Source organism: Triturus cristatus, chromosome 9, assembly GCF_964204655.1.
Source record: "Triturus cristatus chromosome 9, aTriCri1.1, whole genome shotgun sequence".
NCBI lineage: Eukaryota > Metazoa > Chordata > Amphibia > Caudata > Salamandridae > Triturus > Triturus cristatus.
Genome location: NC_140592.1, coordinates 7,516,019 through 7,530,574, shown reverse-complemented (window position 1 = coordinate 7,530,574; position 14,556 = coordinate 7,516,019). Strand labels below are relative to the sequence as shown.

Sequence of the window (14,556 nt, the reverse complement as noted above, 5' to 3'; positions counted from 1 at the left end):
AGCTCTGTCTCTTGTATCTTCTCAGTCATGTGTATTCTGAAGCTCAGTCTCTTGTATCTTCTCAGCCACGTGTATTCTGAAGCTCAGTCTCTTGTATCTTTTCAGCCACGTGTATTCTGAAGCTCAGTCTCTTGTATCTTCTCAGTCATGTGTATTCTGAAGCTCTGTCTCTTGTATCTTCTCAGCCATGTGTATTCTGAAGCTTGGTTTCTTGTATTTTCTCAGCCACGTGTATTCTGAAGCTCTGTCTCTTGTATCTTCTCAGCCTTGTGAATTCTGAAGCTCAGTCTCTTGTAATAACTCAGCTACGTGTATTGTGGAGATGTGGATTTTCCTGGTCAGTTATGTCCCCTATCTTGGACCCCAACGGTTCTATGTGCATGTCACAAGTACATGTATGTTCCCTCCAGTTCCAGTTATGAAGACGCAAATACATGTGCGTCCACCGTCAACATGTCCTCTGTCAGATCCGCCATGAATAGGCCGGATATTCCATTCCTAAATATGAAAGGCCACCGGCTTTATATGGTTCACTTATGCCATTTTACAGTCCAGGCAAGTAGGCCCTGATTCTGTCATCAAACTCCTTTTGCCTTCTGCCTCTGAAAGCTCCAGTCTGAGCCTGCATCTGTGACCATGAACTCTGTCTCATTCTCTGCGCGGCTCACGAAGCCTGACATCAGCCTATTCTCTGCCAAGAGCTGTATTTCACCTTCGAATTATCTGCTTCCCCCTCAGCCGATGCATTCCTGCCTAGTAGTTTAAGTAAACATTCTTCCAGTTACCAAGCAAAAGGCCCGGCTTCTCTGTCCTCATGCAAGTAATTCATAGCCCTGTCACCATGGAATATTCCTACCCCCTCGCATTCAGTGTAGACACTTAGACGCTTGTACACGCACGCACAGTCAGTATAGAATAGATTCTGTCCGAGAGTCCTTCCTTTATGGATAACATAGTTCTTTAAACATAGGAGGTTAGATATGATTTGGGATTAGGTTGACCTGACCCCCCAGACTTTTCGTCTCCACATGTAGAGCTAATGTCAAGTCCCCTTCACCCCCTAGTTACACGTCAATTACACGTCATGCTGCTGCGCGCGCATCTATGCCAAGTATTATCTTATAGATCCACCTATGCATGATATCATAACCAATCATGTGTCTTTTTACTCCTTATTACACCCATTTTCGGTTACGCAGGTACCACGTCAAGTTCCTTATCAATTGTTACGCCTACTGTATTTGCTTCACTATAACGTATGTACTATAAAAGTTACTTCTTGTCAATAAAGTATGTACTTCACTTCCTGAACCCCGTGGTGATGGAACTTGAAGCATCCGATTATAATCGATTATTGGAATAAAGCCCATTCAGAAACTCTAATATCACGGATTCTGCCTCTCATTATACTGAGCTATTTTATTATGATTCTGTATCAAATTCAGTCCAGGTAAAGGAAATTTTATTTACCACAGTATTCTGAAGCTCAGTCTCTTGTATCTTTTCAGCTATGTGTATTCTGAAGCTCAGTCTCTTGTATCTTTTCAGCCATTTGTATTCTGAGGCTCAGTCTCTTGTATCTTCTGAGCCACGTGTATTCTGAAGCTCAGTCTCTTGTATCTTCTCAGCCTTGTGTATTCTGAAGCTTGATCTCTTGTATCTTCTCAGCCACGTGTGTTCTGAAGCTCAGTCTCTTGTATCTTTTCAGCCGCGTGTATAATGTAGCTCAGGCTCTTGTATCTTTTCAGCTATGTGTATTCTGAAGCTCAGTCTCTTGTATCTTTCCAGTCATGTGTATTCCAAAGCTCAGTCTCTTGTAATTTCTCAGCACCATGTATTCTGAAGATCAGTCTCTTGTATCTTTTCAGCCATGTGTATTCTGAAGCTCAGTTTCTTGTAATTTCTCAGCCACGTGTATTACGAAGCTTAGTCTCTTGCATCTTTTTAGCCTTGTGTATTCTGAAGCTCGGTCTCTTGTATCTTCTCAGCCACGCCTATTCTGAAGCTCAGTCTCTTGTATCTTCTCAGTCATGTGTAATCTGAAGCTCAGTCTCTTGTAAATTTTCAGCCACGTGTATTCTGAAGCTCAGTCTCTTGTATCTATTCAGCTATGTGTATTCTGAAGCTCAGTCTCTTGTATCTTCTCAGTCTTGTGTATTCTGAAGCTCGATCTCTTGTATCATCTCAGCCACGTGTATTCTGAAGCTCAGTTTCTTGTAACTTCTCAGCCACGTGTATTCTGAAGCTCAGTCTCTTGTATCTTTTCAGTCATGTGTATTCCAAAGCTCAGTCTCTTGTAATTTCTCAGCACCATGTATTCTGAAGATCAGTCTCTTGTATCTTTCCAGTCATGTGTATTCTGAAGCTCGGTCTCTTGTATCTTCTCAGCCACGCCTATTCTGAAGCTCAGTCTCCTGTATCTTCTCAGCCATGTGTATTCTGAAGCTCAGTCTCTTGTATCTTCTCAGCTACTCCTATTCTGAAGCTCCGTCTCTTGTATCTTCTCAGTCATGTGTATTCTGAAGCTCATTCCCTTGTATCTTCTCAGCCACGTGTATTCTGAAGCTCAGTCTCTTGCATCTTCTCAGCTACGCATATTCTGAAGCTTAGTCTCTTGTATCTTCTCAGCCACATGTATTCTGAAGCTCAGTCTCTTGTATCTTCTCAGTTATGTGTGTTCTGAAGCTCAGTCTCTTGTAATTTCTCAGCCACGTATATTCTCAAGCTCTATCTCTTGTATCGTCTCAGCCACGTGTATTCGGAAGCTCGGCCTGTTGTATCTTCTCAGTTATGTGTATTCTGAAGCTCAATCTCTTGTAATTTCTCAGCCACGTGTATTCTGAAGCTCAGTCTATTGTATCTTCTCAGCCACGTGTATTCTGAAGCTCGACCTCTTGTATCTTTTCAGCCATGTGTATTCTGAAGCTCAGTCTCTTGTAATTTCTCAGCCACGTGTATTCTGAAGCTCAGTCTCTTTTATCTTCTCAGCCACATGTATTCTGAAGCTTGGCCTCTTGCATCTCCTCAGCCATGTATATTCTGAAGCTCAGTCTTTTGTATCTTTTCAGCCTTGTGTATTCTGAAGCTCACTCTCTTGTATCTTCTCAGCCACGTGTATTCTGGAGCTCCGTCTCTTGTATCTTTTCAGCCCTGTGTATTCTGAAGCTCAGTCTCTTGTATCTTCTCAGTCATGTGTATTCTAAAGCTCGGTCTCTGGTATCTTTTCAGCCTTGTGTATTCTGAAGCTCGGTCTCTTGTATCTTCTCAGCCACATGTGTTCTGAAGCTCAGTCTCTTGTAATTTCTTAGCCACGTGTATTCTGAAGCTCAGTCTCTAGTATCTTCTCAACCAAGTGTATTCTGAAGCTCAGCCTCTTGTATCTACTCAGCCACGTGTATTCTGAATCGTAGTCTCTTGCATCTTCTCAGCCACGTGTATTCTGAAGCTCAGTCTCTTGTATCTTTTCAGCCTTGTGTATTCTGAAGCTCAGTCTCTTGTAATTTCTCAGCCACGTGTATTCTGAAGCTCAGTCTCTTGTATATTCTCAGCCACGTGTATTCTGAATCTCGGCCTCTTGTATCTTCTCAGCCACGTGTATTCTGAAGCTCGGCCTCTTGTATCTTCTCAGCCATGTGTATTCTGAAGCTCAGTCTCTTGTGTCTTTATGGTCATGTGAACTGCAAAGCTCAGTCTGCTGTACGTTTGAAGTCACATCTCCTCCGAACTGTTGTCTTTTTTATCTCTGTAGCGTTGAATAAAATCAGTTAATACATTAACGTGTTTTCGTATGAGTAAAGGTCAGATGAGTCTAAATTCGGCACTGCTCCCTCTCAGCTGCCCCTAAACAAGATGGGGTTGAAACAGGGACAGCATGTTATTACCACAGGGTAGAACGAAGGTACTCGGAGCTCTCTAGAAGACAGAGGGCATGAGTGAGGAGAAAAGGGCCAGCAGAGGAGAGGAGAAGGAAGAGGGAAGGTCTAGAGGGGGCAAGGGAGGCTCGAGCGGGTGAGGGAAGCTCTAGAGGGGATGAGGGGGGGCTCTAGAGGGGGCGAGGGAAGCTCTAGAGGGGGCGAGGGAGGTTCTAGATGGGGTGAGGGGGGATCTAGAGAGGGCGAGGGAGGCTCTAGAGAGGGCGAGGGAGGCTCTAGAGGGGGCGAGGTAGGCTCTAGAGGGGGATAGGGAAGCTCTAGATGGGGCGAGGAGGCTCTAGAGGGGGCAAGGGAGGCTCTAGAGGGGCGAGGGAGGCTCTACAGGGGGCAAGGGAGGCTCTAGAGGGGCAAGGGGTGGCTCTAGATAGGGTGAGGTAGGCTCTAGAGGGGCGAGGGAGGCTCTACAGGGGGCAAGGGAGGCTCTAGAGGGGCAAGGGGTGGCTCTAGATAGGGCGAGGGAGGCTGTAGAGGGGGAGAATGAGGCTCTAGAGGGGACGAGGGAGGCTCTAGAGAGGGTGAGGGGGGCTCTAGAGAGGGTGAGGGGGGCTCTATAGGGGGTGAGGGAGGCTGTAGATGGGACGAGGGAGGCTCTAGTGGGGCGAGAGAGGCTCTAGAGGGGCGGGGGAGGCTCTACAGGGGGCAATGGAGTCTCTAGGTGGGGCGAGGGAGGCTTTAGAGGGGCGAGGGAGGATCTAGAGGGGCCGAGGGAGGCTCTAGAGGGGGCGAGGGAGGCTCTAGATGGGGCGAGGGAGGCTCTAGAGAGGGCAAGGGAGGCTCTAGAGAGGGCGAGGGGGGCTCTAGAGGGGGTGAGGAAGGCTCTAGATGGGAAGAGGGAGGCTCTAATGGAGGCAAGGGAGGCTCTAGAGGGGGCGGAGGAGGCTCTAGATGGGAAGAGGGAGGCTCTAGAGGGGGCGAGGGAGGTTCTACAGGGGGCGATGGAGGCTCTAGTGGAGGCGAGGGAGGCTCTAGAGGGGGCGGAGGAAGCTCTAGAGGGGCGGAGAAGGCTCTAGAGGGGGCGAGGGAGGCTCTAGAGGGGGTGAGGGGGGCTTTAGAGGGGGCGAGGGAGTCTCTAGAGGGGGCGAGGGAGGCTCTAGAGGAGGTGAGGGAGGCTCTAGATGGGGCGAGGGAGGCTCTAGAGGGGCGAGGGGTGGCTCTAGTTGGGGTGAGGGAGGCTCTAGAGGGGCAAGGGTGGCTCTAGATGGGGCGAGGGACACTCTAGAGTCTAGAGGCAGCGAAGTAGGCTCTAGAGTGGGAGAGGGAAGCTCTAGATGGGGCGAGGAGGCTCTAGAGGTGGCGAGGGAGGCTCTAGAGGGGGCGAGGGAGGCTCTAGAGGAGGCGAGGGAAGCTCTAGAGGGGACGAGGGAGGCTCTAGAGGGGGTGAGAAGGGAAGCTCTAGAGGGGGCAAGGGGGACTCTAAAGGGGGCGAGGAAGGCTCTAGAGGGGGTAAGGGAGGCTCTAGAGGAGGCGATGGAGGCTCTAAAGGAGGCCAAGGAGGCTCTAGAGGGGGTGGAGGAGGCTCTAGAGGGGCGAGGGAGGCTCTAGAAGAGGCAAGGGAGGCAAGGGAGGCAAGGGAGGGGGCGAGGGAGGCTCTAGAGGGGGCGAGGGAGACTCTAGAGGGGGAGAGAGGGGCTCTAGAGGGGGCATAGGAGGCTCTAGAAGGGGCGGAAAAGGCTCCAGAGGGGCGAGGGAGGCTCTAGAGGGGGCGGAGGAGGTTCTAGAGGTGCGGAGAAGGCTCTGGAGGGGGCGAGGGAAGCTCTAGAGAGGGGTGAGGGAGGCTCTAGAGGGGGTGAGGAAGGCTGTAGAGAGGGCGAGGGAGGCTCTAGAGGGGGCGAGGGAGGCTCTAGAGGGGGCGAGGGAGACTCTAGAGGGGGAGAGGGAAGCCCTAGATGAGGCAAGGGAGGCTCTAGATGGGGCGAGGGAGGCTCTAGAGGGGCGAGGGGTGGCTCTAAATGGGGTGAGGGAGGCTCTAGAGGGGGCGATGGAGGCTCTAGATGGGGCGAGGGAGGCTCTAAAGGTGGCAAGGGAAGCTCTAGAGGGGCGAGGGAGGCTCTAGATGGGGCGAGGGAGGCTCTAGAGGGGGCGAGGGAGGCTCTAGAGGGACGGAGAGGCTCTAGAGGGGCATGAGAGGCTCTAGAGGGGGTGAGAGAGGCTCTAGAGGCGTGGGGTGGCTCTAGAGGTGTGGGGTGGCTCTAGACAGGGCATGGGAGGCTCCAGAGGGGGGTGAGGGAGGCTCTAGGGAGGGTGAGGTAGGCTCTAGAGGGTGCGAGGGAGGCTCTAGAGGGGGTGAGGGAGGCTCTAGAGGGGGCGAGGAGGGCTCTAGATGGGGCGAGGGAGGCTCTAGAGGGGGCGAGGGAGGCTCTAGGGAGGGTGAGGTAGGCTCTAGAGGGTGCGAGGGAGGCTCTAGAGGGGGTGAGGGAGGCTCTAGAGGGGGCGAGGAGGGCTCTAGATGGGGCAAGGGAGGCTCTAGAGGGGGCGAGGGAGGATCTAGAGGGGGTGAGGTAGGCTCTAGAGGGGGCGAGGGAGGCTCTAGAGGGACGGAGAGGCTCTAGAGGGGCATGAGAGGCTCTAGAGGGGGTGAGAGAGGCTCTAGAGGCGTGGGGTGGCTCTAGAGGTGTGGGGTGGCTCTAGACAGGGCATGGGAGGCTCCAGAGGGGGGTGAGGGAGGCTCTAGGGAGGGTGAGGTAGGCTCTAGAGGGAGCGAGGAAGGCTCTAGAGGGGGATGAGGGTGGCTCTAGAGGGGGTGAGGGAGTTTCTAGAGGGGGCGAGGGAGGCTCTTGAGGGACGGAGGAGGATCTAGAGGGGCGAGAGAGGGGGTGAGGGAGGCTCTAGAGGAGGCGGGGGAGGCTTTAGAGGGGGCGGAGGAGGCTCTAGAGGGTTGAGGGAGGCTCTAAAGGAGGCGAGGGAGGCTCTAGAGGGGCGAGGGAGGCTCTAGAAGGGGAGAGGGGGCTCTAGAGGGGGTGAGGGAGGCTCTAGAGGGAGCGAGGGAGGCTCTTGAGGGGGCAAGGGAGGTTCTAGAGGGGGGTGAGGGAGGCTCTAGAGAGGGCGAGGGGGCTCTAGATGGGGTGAGGGAGGCTCTAGAGGGGGTGAGGGATGCCCTAGAGGGGGCGAGGGGGGCTCTAGATGGGGCGAGGGTTGGCTCTAAAGGGGGCGAGCGAGGCTCTAGAGGGGGCGAGGGAGTCTTTAGAGGGGATGAGGGAAGCTCTAGAGGGGCGATGGAGGCTCTAGAGGGGGCGATGGAGGCTCTAGAGGGGGCGATGGAGGCTCTAGAGGGGGCGATGGAGGCTCTAGAGGGGCGTAGGAGGCTCTAGAAGGGGCGAGGGAGGCTCCAGATCGGGCGAGGGAAGCTCCAGAGGGGGCGAGGGAGGCTCTAGAGGGGGAGAGGGAGACTCTAGAGGGGGTGATGGAAGCTCTAGAGGGGGCGATGGAGGCTCTAGAGGGGGCAATGGAGGCTCTAGAGGGGGTGATGGAAGCTCTAGAGGGGGCGATGGAGGCTCTAGAGGGGGCAATGGAGGCTCTAGAGGGGGCGATGGAGGCTCTAGAGGGGGCGATGGAGGCTCTAGAGGGGCGAGGGAGGCTCTAGAGGGGCGAGGGTTGGCTCTAAAGGGGGCGAGCGAGGCTCTAGAGGGGGCGAGGGAGTCTCTAGAGGGGGTGAGGGAAGCTCTAGAGGGGCGATGGAGGCTCTAGAGGGGGCGAGGGAGGCTCTAGAGGGGGAGAGGGAGGCTCTAGAGGGGGTGATGGAGGCTCTAGAGGGGGCGAGGGAGGCTCTAGAGGGGGTGAGGGAGGCTCTAGAGGGGGAGAGGGAGACTCTAGAGGGGGGAGGGAGACTCTGGAGGGCACAAGGGACGCTCTAGATGGGGAGGGGGGCTGAGGCAGCACACTAAGAGAATAAGGTACACTCGAAGGTCTCGGCTAATGGTAGAGTGCACTCTAGGTAAATGGATTCACATGAAGCAGGACCCTCTGAAGAAGGAGCAGCTGTGGCTGTTTGCCGCATGATTGCTCTGAAATACATATATCTATTATACATACACTGGAACCTCTAGCATCTGAAAGTAATGGAAGAGTTCACACGCCCAGCGCACAGGACACTTTACACAATGCAGGCATTGGTCTAAGAAAATTGGAACCAAGTCCATTCAACCATCGTCGTTTTTTATGCCCATTATGCACCGCGATGCCAGTGACATTTTTCAGGATGTAGTTGTGGAGGAATTAAAGAAGCTGCAGTCTAAGGTCCAACAAGAAAAGAAAAAAATGAGATTCAGACAAAACAAGCATTGGCATAGCCAATAGGTCTCGCCTTTGGGACCTTATAAATTTTGAGTTATGCAGCACAATATCCTTGGTGCAACAACATCAAGTGTCCCAAAGGCGAGACCTATTGGCTTTGCCAATGCTTGTTTCTCCCGAAGCTAACACAACTATGGACAAAGGAGCCAGCACGGTGCCAATCTTTAAATTACTCTATAAACACATTATGCATTATGATTATATAATAAGAGTTTTTTTTACTTTGAGAAAATAAAAGAAAACTAAATATTCTAATGGGGGTGGTGTTATTACCCCCTTGATAATGGTTAATATGAATACAGGAATCTCAATTTGAAAGCATTTCACAGACTTCCGCCACCAGTGTTAGAAATGCACAACGTTAAATCAAATACAAGCTGAACGGAATCCCACAGTGATGCTGTCCGCATAAATAATTACAGTCCGCAGTACACCGAGGTGCCAAAAATCACCAAGAAATTGCAGCAGTTGCATAAAAAAGACACAATAGAGACGCTCCCATCTAAACCCCAAGGCACTCATCCAGCCAGCATAGCCAACGTTTGGATGTTGCACTAGCTACCGAAACAAAAACAAATTTAAGTTTGATATTTTCACGCTGACTCATAACGCGTCTTAGATCGTATTCAAGGAACAGCCGACGTGAAAGCTCCTTGGCTGGTCCTTCCGCCTGAGTGAGCAGCACCTGCTGAGCTGACCACCCGAGCGCTGCAACGTCTGTGCGAATAAAGGGCAGTTTCTGGGCCCAGAGCTTCATATATGGCTCAACCTATCTGGGAAGTTGCGCCCAAGGAAGACAATGCCAAGTGCAGACATTTGTAAACGACTCCTCTGTTTAAACAAGCATACGTCATCTTAAGTGGCGCAGCAAGGAATAGCAGAATGCAGCGAAATGGAATGCCACATTTTCTTATTACAGTTGATTCATAATGTCAGAAATAGACTGTAAAGAGAAAACCAAAGCTAGGTGTTCGTGTATGCTTGTTTCAGGTATTCGAAGACCGTACAACATAGTTATGTACACAAATCCTTTCTTTAAAAGGGTAACTGGTGGACACGCACCTCAAATACGGATTGTAAAGGAATCCCTCATATAAATGACATTAAAAAGAGAAAAAAATAAATCAGAAATCTAAGTATTTTATTTACAAGCTAGATATTCACCAGTGCATTGACTATTTAGATCTCGTCCAGGAAGGGCATTCTAATAAAAAAGGTATGCAGAAATAAGCCACCTCTGTTCATTTCTTGCTAGGCGGGGACGGTTTTCTGACACTTTCATCACTTTGTACTTCTTAAACTGTGTGTGGACTAGAATTCTCGGACTTCCCGTGGCTGGCAATTAATTTTACAATAACAGAAAGGCAATTCACAAAATGAACACTGGAGGTCAGTGTTAGCTCTTAGAAAATCTTGGTAACACACGCATGGAAGCTAACAAACATCTGGACGATCAATCATGTTATATCAAATCTAACTACCATAATCTTAAAGAGATACAGGAACAAATCAAACAACACCCCAATAGATAGGATAGGGAAGGTTTATTGACAAATGATTAATACCTTTTTCTGAAAACAGAATTCCCCTATCACTCCAATACTTTATGTCATTCCCAAAATTCATAAAAAGATCTCGCAAGTCCCCGGAAGGCCTATAATATCAGCCAGAAAAGGTGTCTCATTTCGTGGATTCCTACCTCCAGGATCACGTTAAAACATTACCATCTTGTATAAAGGAGACAAATGACTTTTTGGGAAAAATTAAAGTTGTTTCCTGGTCAGACAAATACCATCTGTTACTCTTGACATTTGTGCTTTATATACAAGTATTAATCGTGTCGATGGGGTTAAAGCAGCAGGTTACTTTCTAGAAAAATGCAGCTACTGAAAGGTACAAACATGGAAAAATGATTTTAAAGATGATAGATTTCTGTTTGCATAATACCTTCTTTCTGTTTAACAAGGAAGTCTACCAACAGACGAGAGGTGCTGCCATGGGAGCCTGCTTCTCCCCCAGCTATGCGTGTTTGCACGTAGGCTGGTGGGAGGAGCGGGTACTCAGGGTTACACACAAAGAGGTGTGGGATAATCATATAATTTGCTGGATGCGATTTATAGACGGTGTCTTTATGGTATGGAATGGTTCTAAAGAACAAGCTATTGCATTTATTGACAATATTAATCACAATGTTTTGAATTTGCAATTTACTGCAGAGATCAGTAATACAGCCATCAGTTTTCTTGATGTACATGCCCAAGTTATTAATAACAAACTGGAAACAACACTGCATAGAGAAAGTACTGCGGGTAACTTCACCCCCATGCTTCCAGCTTCCACCCTCACCACTTGATTAAAAGCATCCCCTATGGGGAGTTTCTCAGAGTCCGGATAATCTGCAGTACAGACCAGGCTTTTGAGGACTGTGCAAGAGAAGCGACTAACAGGTTCACTGAGAGGGGCTACAGCAAACAGATCATACAGACAACACTAGAGAAAGTCAACAAAGTCCCTCGTAACAACCTACTTTGTACTAGTGAACGCAGACCCTATAAGCAAAGCAATACTGAGCAAACTGTCACGTCACACAGCCAGGGAACCAGACTAGTAACAACGCACAGTAGTCAACACAAACGGCTTCGAGCCAATATCCACTCCAGCTGGCCCATTATAAAACCTGAAGCAATTCCAGGAGATCTTATGCTGCTTGAGCCCTCTTTCACTTTTAGGAGAGCTAAATCCATGTATAACTTATTAGTCCGAGCAGTCCGGAACTACCAGTCGTGGACTGGAAATCAAAGAAAACCTGGCTAGCTTTGAGCTTTATAAGTGCAATTCCTTCCGAGCGTGTAAGTCCGGCATTAACACAACCCAGTATTCCTCTGTATTTGGTTCAACCACCAACCAACTCAAAGGGATATATAAGTGCCGCGCGGAATTCACGGTATACGTTTAACCTGTGCCTGCGCCTACAATAGGTAGGCAGGTACACGTGCGAATTCTGCAACACCTCAGGGCCATTGTCAATTCCAACATGTCCTACCCAGTGGCCAGGCACTTTAAGACAGTCCACACTAAGCGTCCAAGTAGCCTCAGGTACTTCGCCATAGGGCGCCCCCCCCCCTTAAAAGAGGAGGGGAGAGAGAGAAACTCCTGAGAAGGGTGGAGTCCAAATTCATTCTGGAGCTAGACACTCGTACTCTCGATGGACTTAATAATGGGAGGAACTGCACACTTTTCCATAGTATTAAATACTATATAATTGTCTTTGTATGTACGCCTTTAAAATTCAGTCTCCCAGAACCCTACTAGTCTGGCAGCATTAACAGGGAGCTATGCTTTGAGACAAGACATCTTCTAAGTACAGCCACACTGCTGCTAGCGTTCCCAGCCCATGGTAATATGGGTTTTTAATTTAGCACTGCAGCACTTTTAGGAACACCTAGGCACTTTCAATGATTATCTTAGGCAATATGGATAAGGGGCATGCAGGCCAATGTCATTATATACTAGATAGGTCTCGCTAGCCTTTAATACAAGAGGAAAGGGATTGGCCATAGCTTATCAGACCGGTCCAGATTCGACAGTACTCAAAACAATTTAGTACTAATTTTTCAGATACGGTTTACATGCACTTAGCACTTTAATAGTTCTCTATTAGGAGATAGGCAACATTCTCACTCTGGAATTACATATAGTTGGGCTCCGATATAGGGTCAAATGAAATCTTACGCACCACAACAAGAATAGCCAACGACATAGCGTGTTCACCTGTAATAAGGCCAAGTTCCTCTAGACAATGCATTTAAGCAAGTATTTAAACATCATACATTTGACATTATAACTATTTGTTCTTGAATTTTAAAGTAGAAAATCTTAACTTCCAAGAGACCTGAAGATCTGTTTTTACAAATACTTTATGGCGAAAATAATGAAATCTGGTTCAACCTATGCTATGTTTATTTATACATTCACTTTTTTTATAACATTAAATATGAAAACGTTTATACTTACATGTATTTTCCTGTATAACGACCACGATAGTCTGTTGTCCATACCCATGCCTGGCTTTCATCACGTGGTGTTTACTGCACTTAAAATGTTAGATCTGGAGTGTGCCTCGTTATCTGAACAAGCCCAGCCAGGTGGCCGAAACACGTCATTGTCCATCGAATCTCTAAATAAACTATCTCTAACAGCACGAAGTGGAGTCCGTGTCCCCACTTCTGTGATGCAGTGTGGCGGGGATCCTTCATTTGGACATATATATATATATATATATATATATATATATATATATATATATATATATATATATATATTTCGAACCAGTACTCCTTCCACTTCCACCAGAGAACCCCCGGCGGCGAAGAGAGAGACACGAACCACTTCTGATTTCAGGCAAGATGTTTTAATTCACCAAACAGCAGTCGACAGATGACGCGTTTCGGGCTCAGGCGCCCTTGTTCACATCCGGCTCACTTTTCCGTCACGCCCCTTCACTCGCGGTCGGGTGCTTTCTCTGCGGTCGCCAGTAGATAGTTATAGTTAGGACCGTGTTTCCATAGGAAATCCGCAACATTCTATTTGGAATAACTTTGGCGCCGGTTGACGAATCCTCGCGAATTTTTCAAAACTAATGGGGCGCTACGCTCCGCTCCTACCCTGAAAGTCTCGGGGGGATTCGTCAAGCGGGGGCTGAGAAAAAAGGGGGTCCCAAAACGCGTTTTCCCCATGCATTTTCCCATAGGACCTTTAGTCCGAGCTACAGCCCGAACGGCTGAACAGAATTACTTGAAATTGGGCAGAGAGGTAGTCCTCAGGTCAGGGATGTGCCTTTTGCAGGTCTGGTGTAAATCTGTTCAGTAGGTCCTGAGAAAATAGCATTTAAAACAATATATATATCTGTAAGCGCGCTCCGTGCGCTTACGGTAAGCTTACCGTACGCGTACGGTGCCGTGCGCGAGCTCAATTCTGATTGGTGGTTACATGACTGTAAACATTCGAATCGGTCGAAATCAGAAAGTATCGGCCGCCATTTTCTGTCTCTCGCATTGAAAAACAAAGGTTGATAACATAAAAAGGGGGCAACGAAGAGAGTTGCAGACCCCCTAGCGTTCATCAGGGGGTTCACGAAGGGCCAAAAAGTATGAAAAATAAATTTAATAATTTAAAAAAAAAATCGCGGAGTGCGCGTACGGTAAGCTTACCGTACGCGTACGGTAAAAAAAAAAAAAAGAATTAACAATCACATTTAATATATAAATCTAAGGACCCCCAAGGGAGAAAAGAACAATTGATATTTTGTAAAAAATGGCGAGGCGTGCACGGTACGAAATGCGCAACGTGGGCGCTCGGTGCGCGAAGCGCACCGAGTGCCCACAGCGCGCGCACGGTACGCGAAGCGCACCGTGCGCGCAAAAATTAAAAATAAATACATAACTTAGCATTTAAAAAAACGTACAAATTCACTGAAAAAACCATAGGTTTCACACACGTTATAGTTAGGAATTAGCATTTAAAAAACCTTGCAAATTCACTTAAAAAACCATAGGTTTCACACGTAAAAAACCAATGAAATTCCACGTTATAGTTAGATCAGGTAACAATAACTTGCGCGACCGCAATGCACAATGTGTCATTTCAGATGTCATCATTGATGTCATGAGTGATGTCACTGACCATGTCATAAGTGATGTAATATGTGACGTCATCAGCAGTTTATTGTGGGCGCGCAAGTTATAGTTACCTGATCTAACTATAACGTGGAATTTCATTGGTTTTTTACGAGTGAAATGTACAGCTAACTATAACTTGTGTGAAACCTATGGTTTTTTAAGTGAATTTATATATATACATACATACATATACATATATATTTTCATGGTGAGCCCTTTCGCATCAGCTGCCATTAGGTGACACCACATGCTGACACCACCTCCACATCTGGTCCAGGAGATAGTTTCTATTTTCATCGAGATGATCATTCTGCCAGATACTAGAGAGGGTAATACAAAAGCAATGGGGTGACCCTGTGTCCCTCAGAACCTGGGTAGAATTATTACAAGAAAACAATGGTTCTGTCGGGTTTAAGTAAAACAATCGCTTTGTTATGCAAATAAATCAAGAAATGACCACACCCTAGAGAGGGGTCGCGCATAAAGTCTGCCGTTTGTGACCCGGGCCGCACAAAAGCTTTTGCAGGCCAGTTTTGGAAAAGCAGCCAGATTCAATGGCTAAATGCAATAGTAATCACTGCATATTGTGATGTATTTTTATGTGTGACACACCCACAGCCAGGACCTGTTCCAGGGCATGGAAGGTGTCCCTGTCT

General features: G+C 48.3%; 1 protein-coding gene across 1 annotated transcript in view; it reads left to right on the top strand.

Moving 5' to 3' along the window:
* STAB1 (stabilin 1) overlaps positions 1-14,556 on the top strand; it is a 1,212,756-nt gene that overhangs the window by 191,965 nt on the left and 1,006,235 nt on the right. The window lies entirely within an intron of this gene.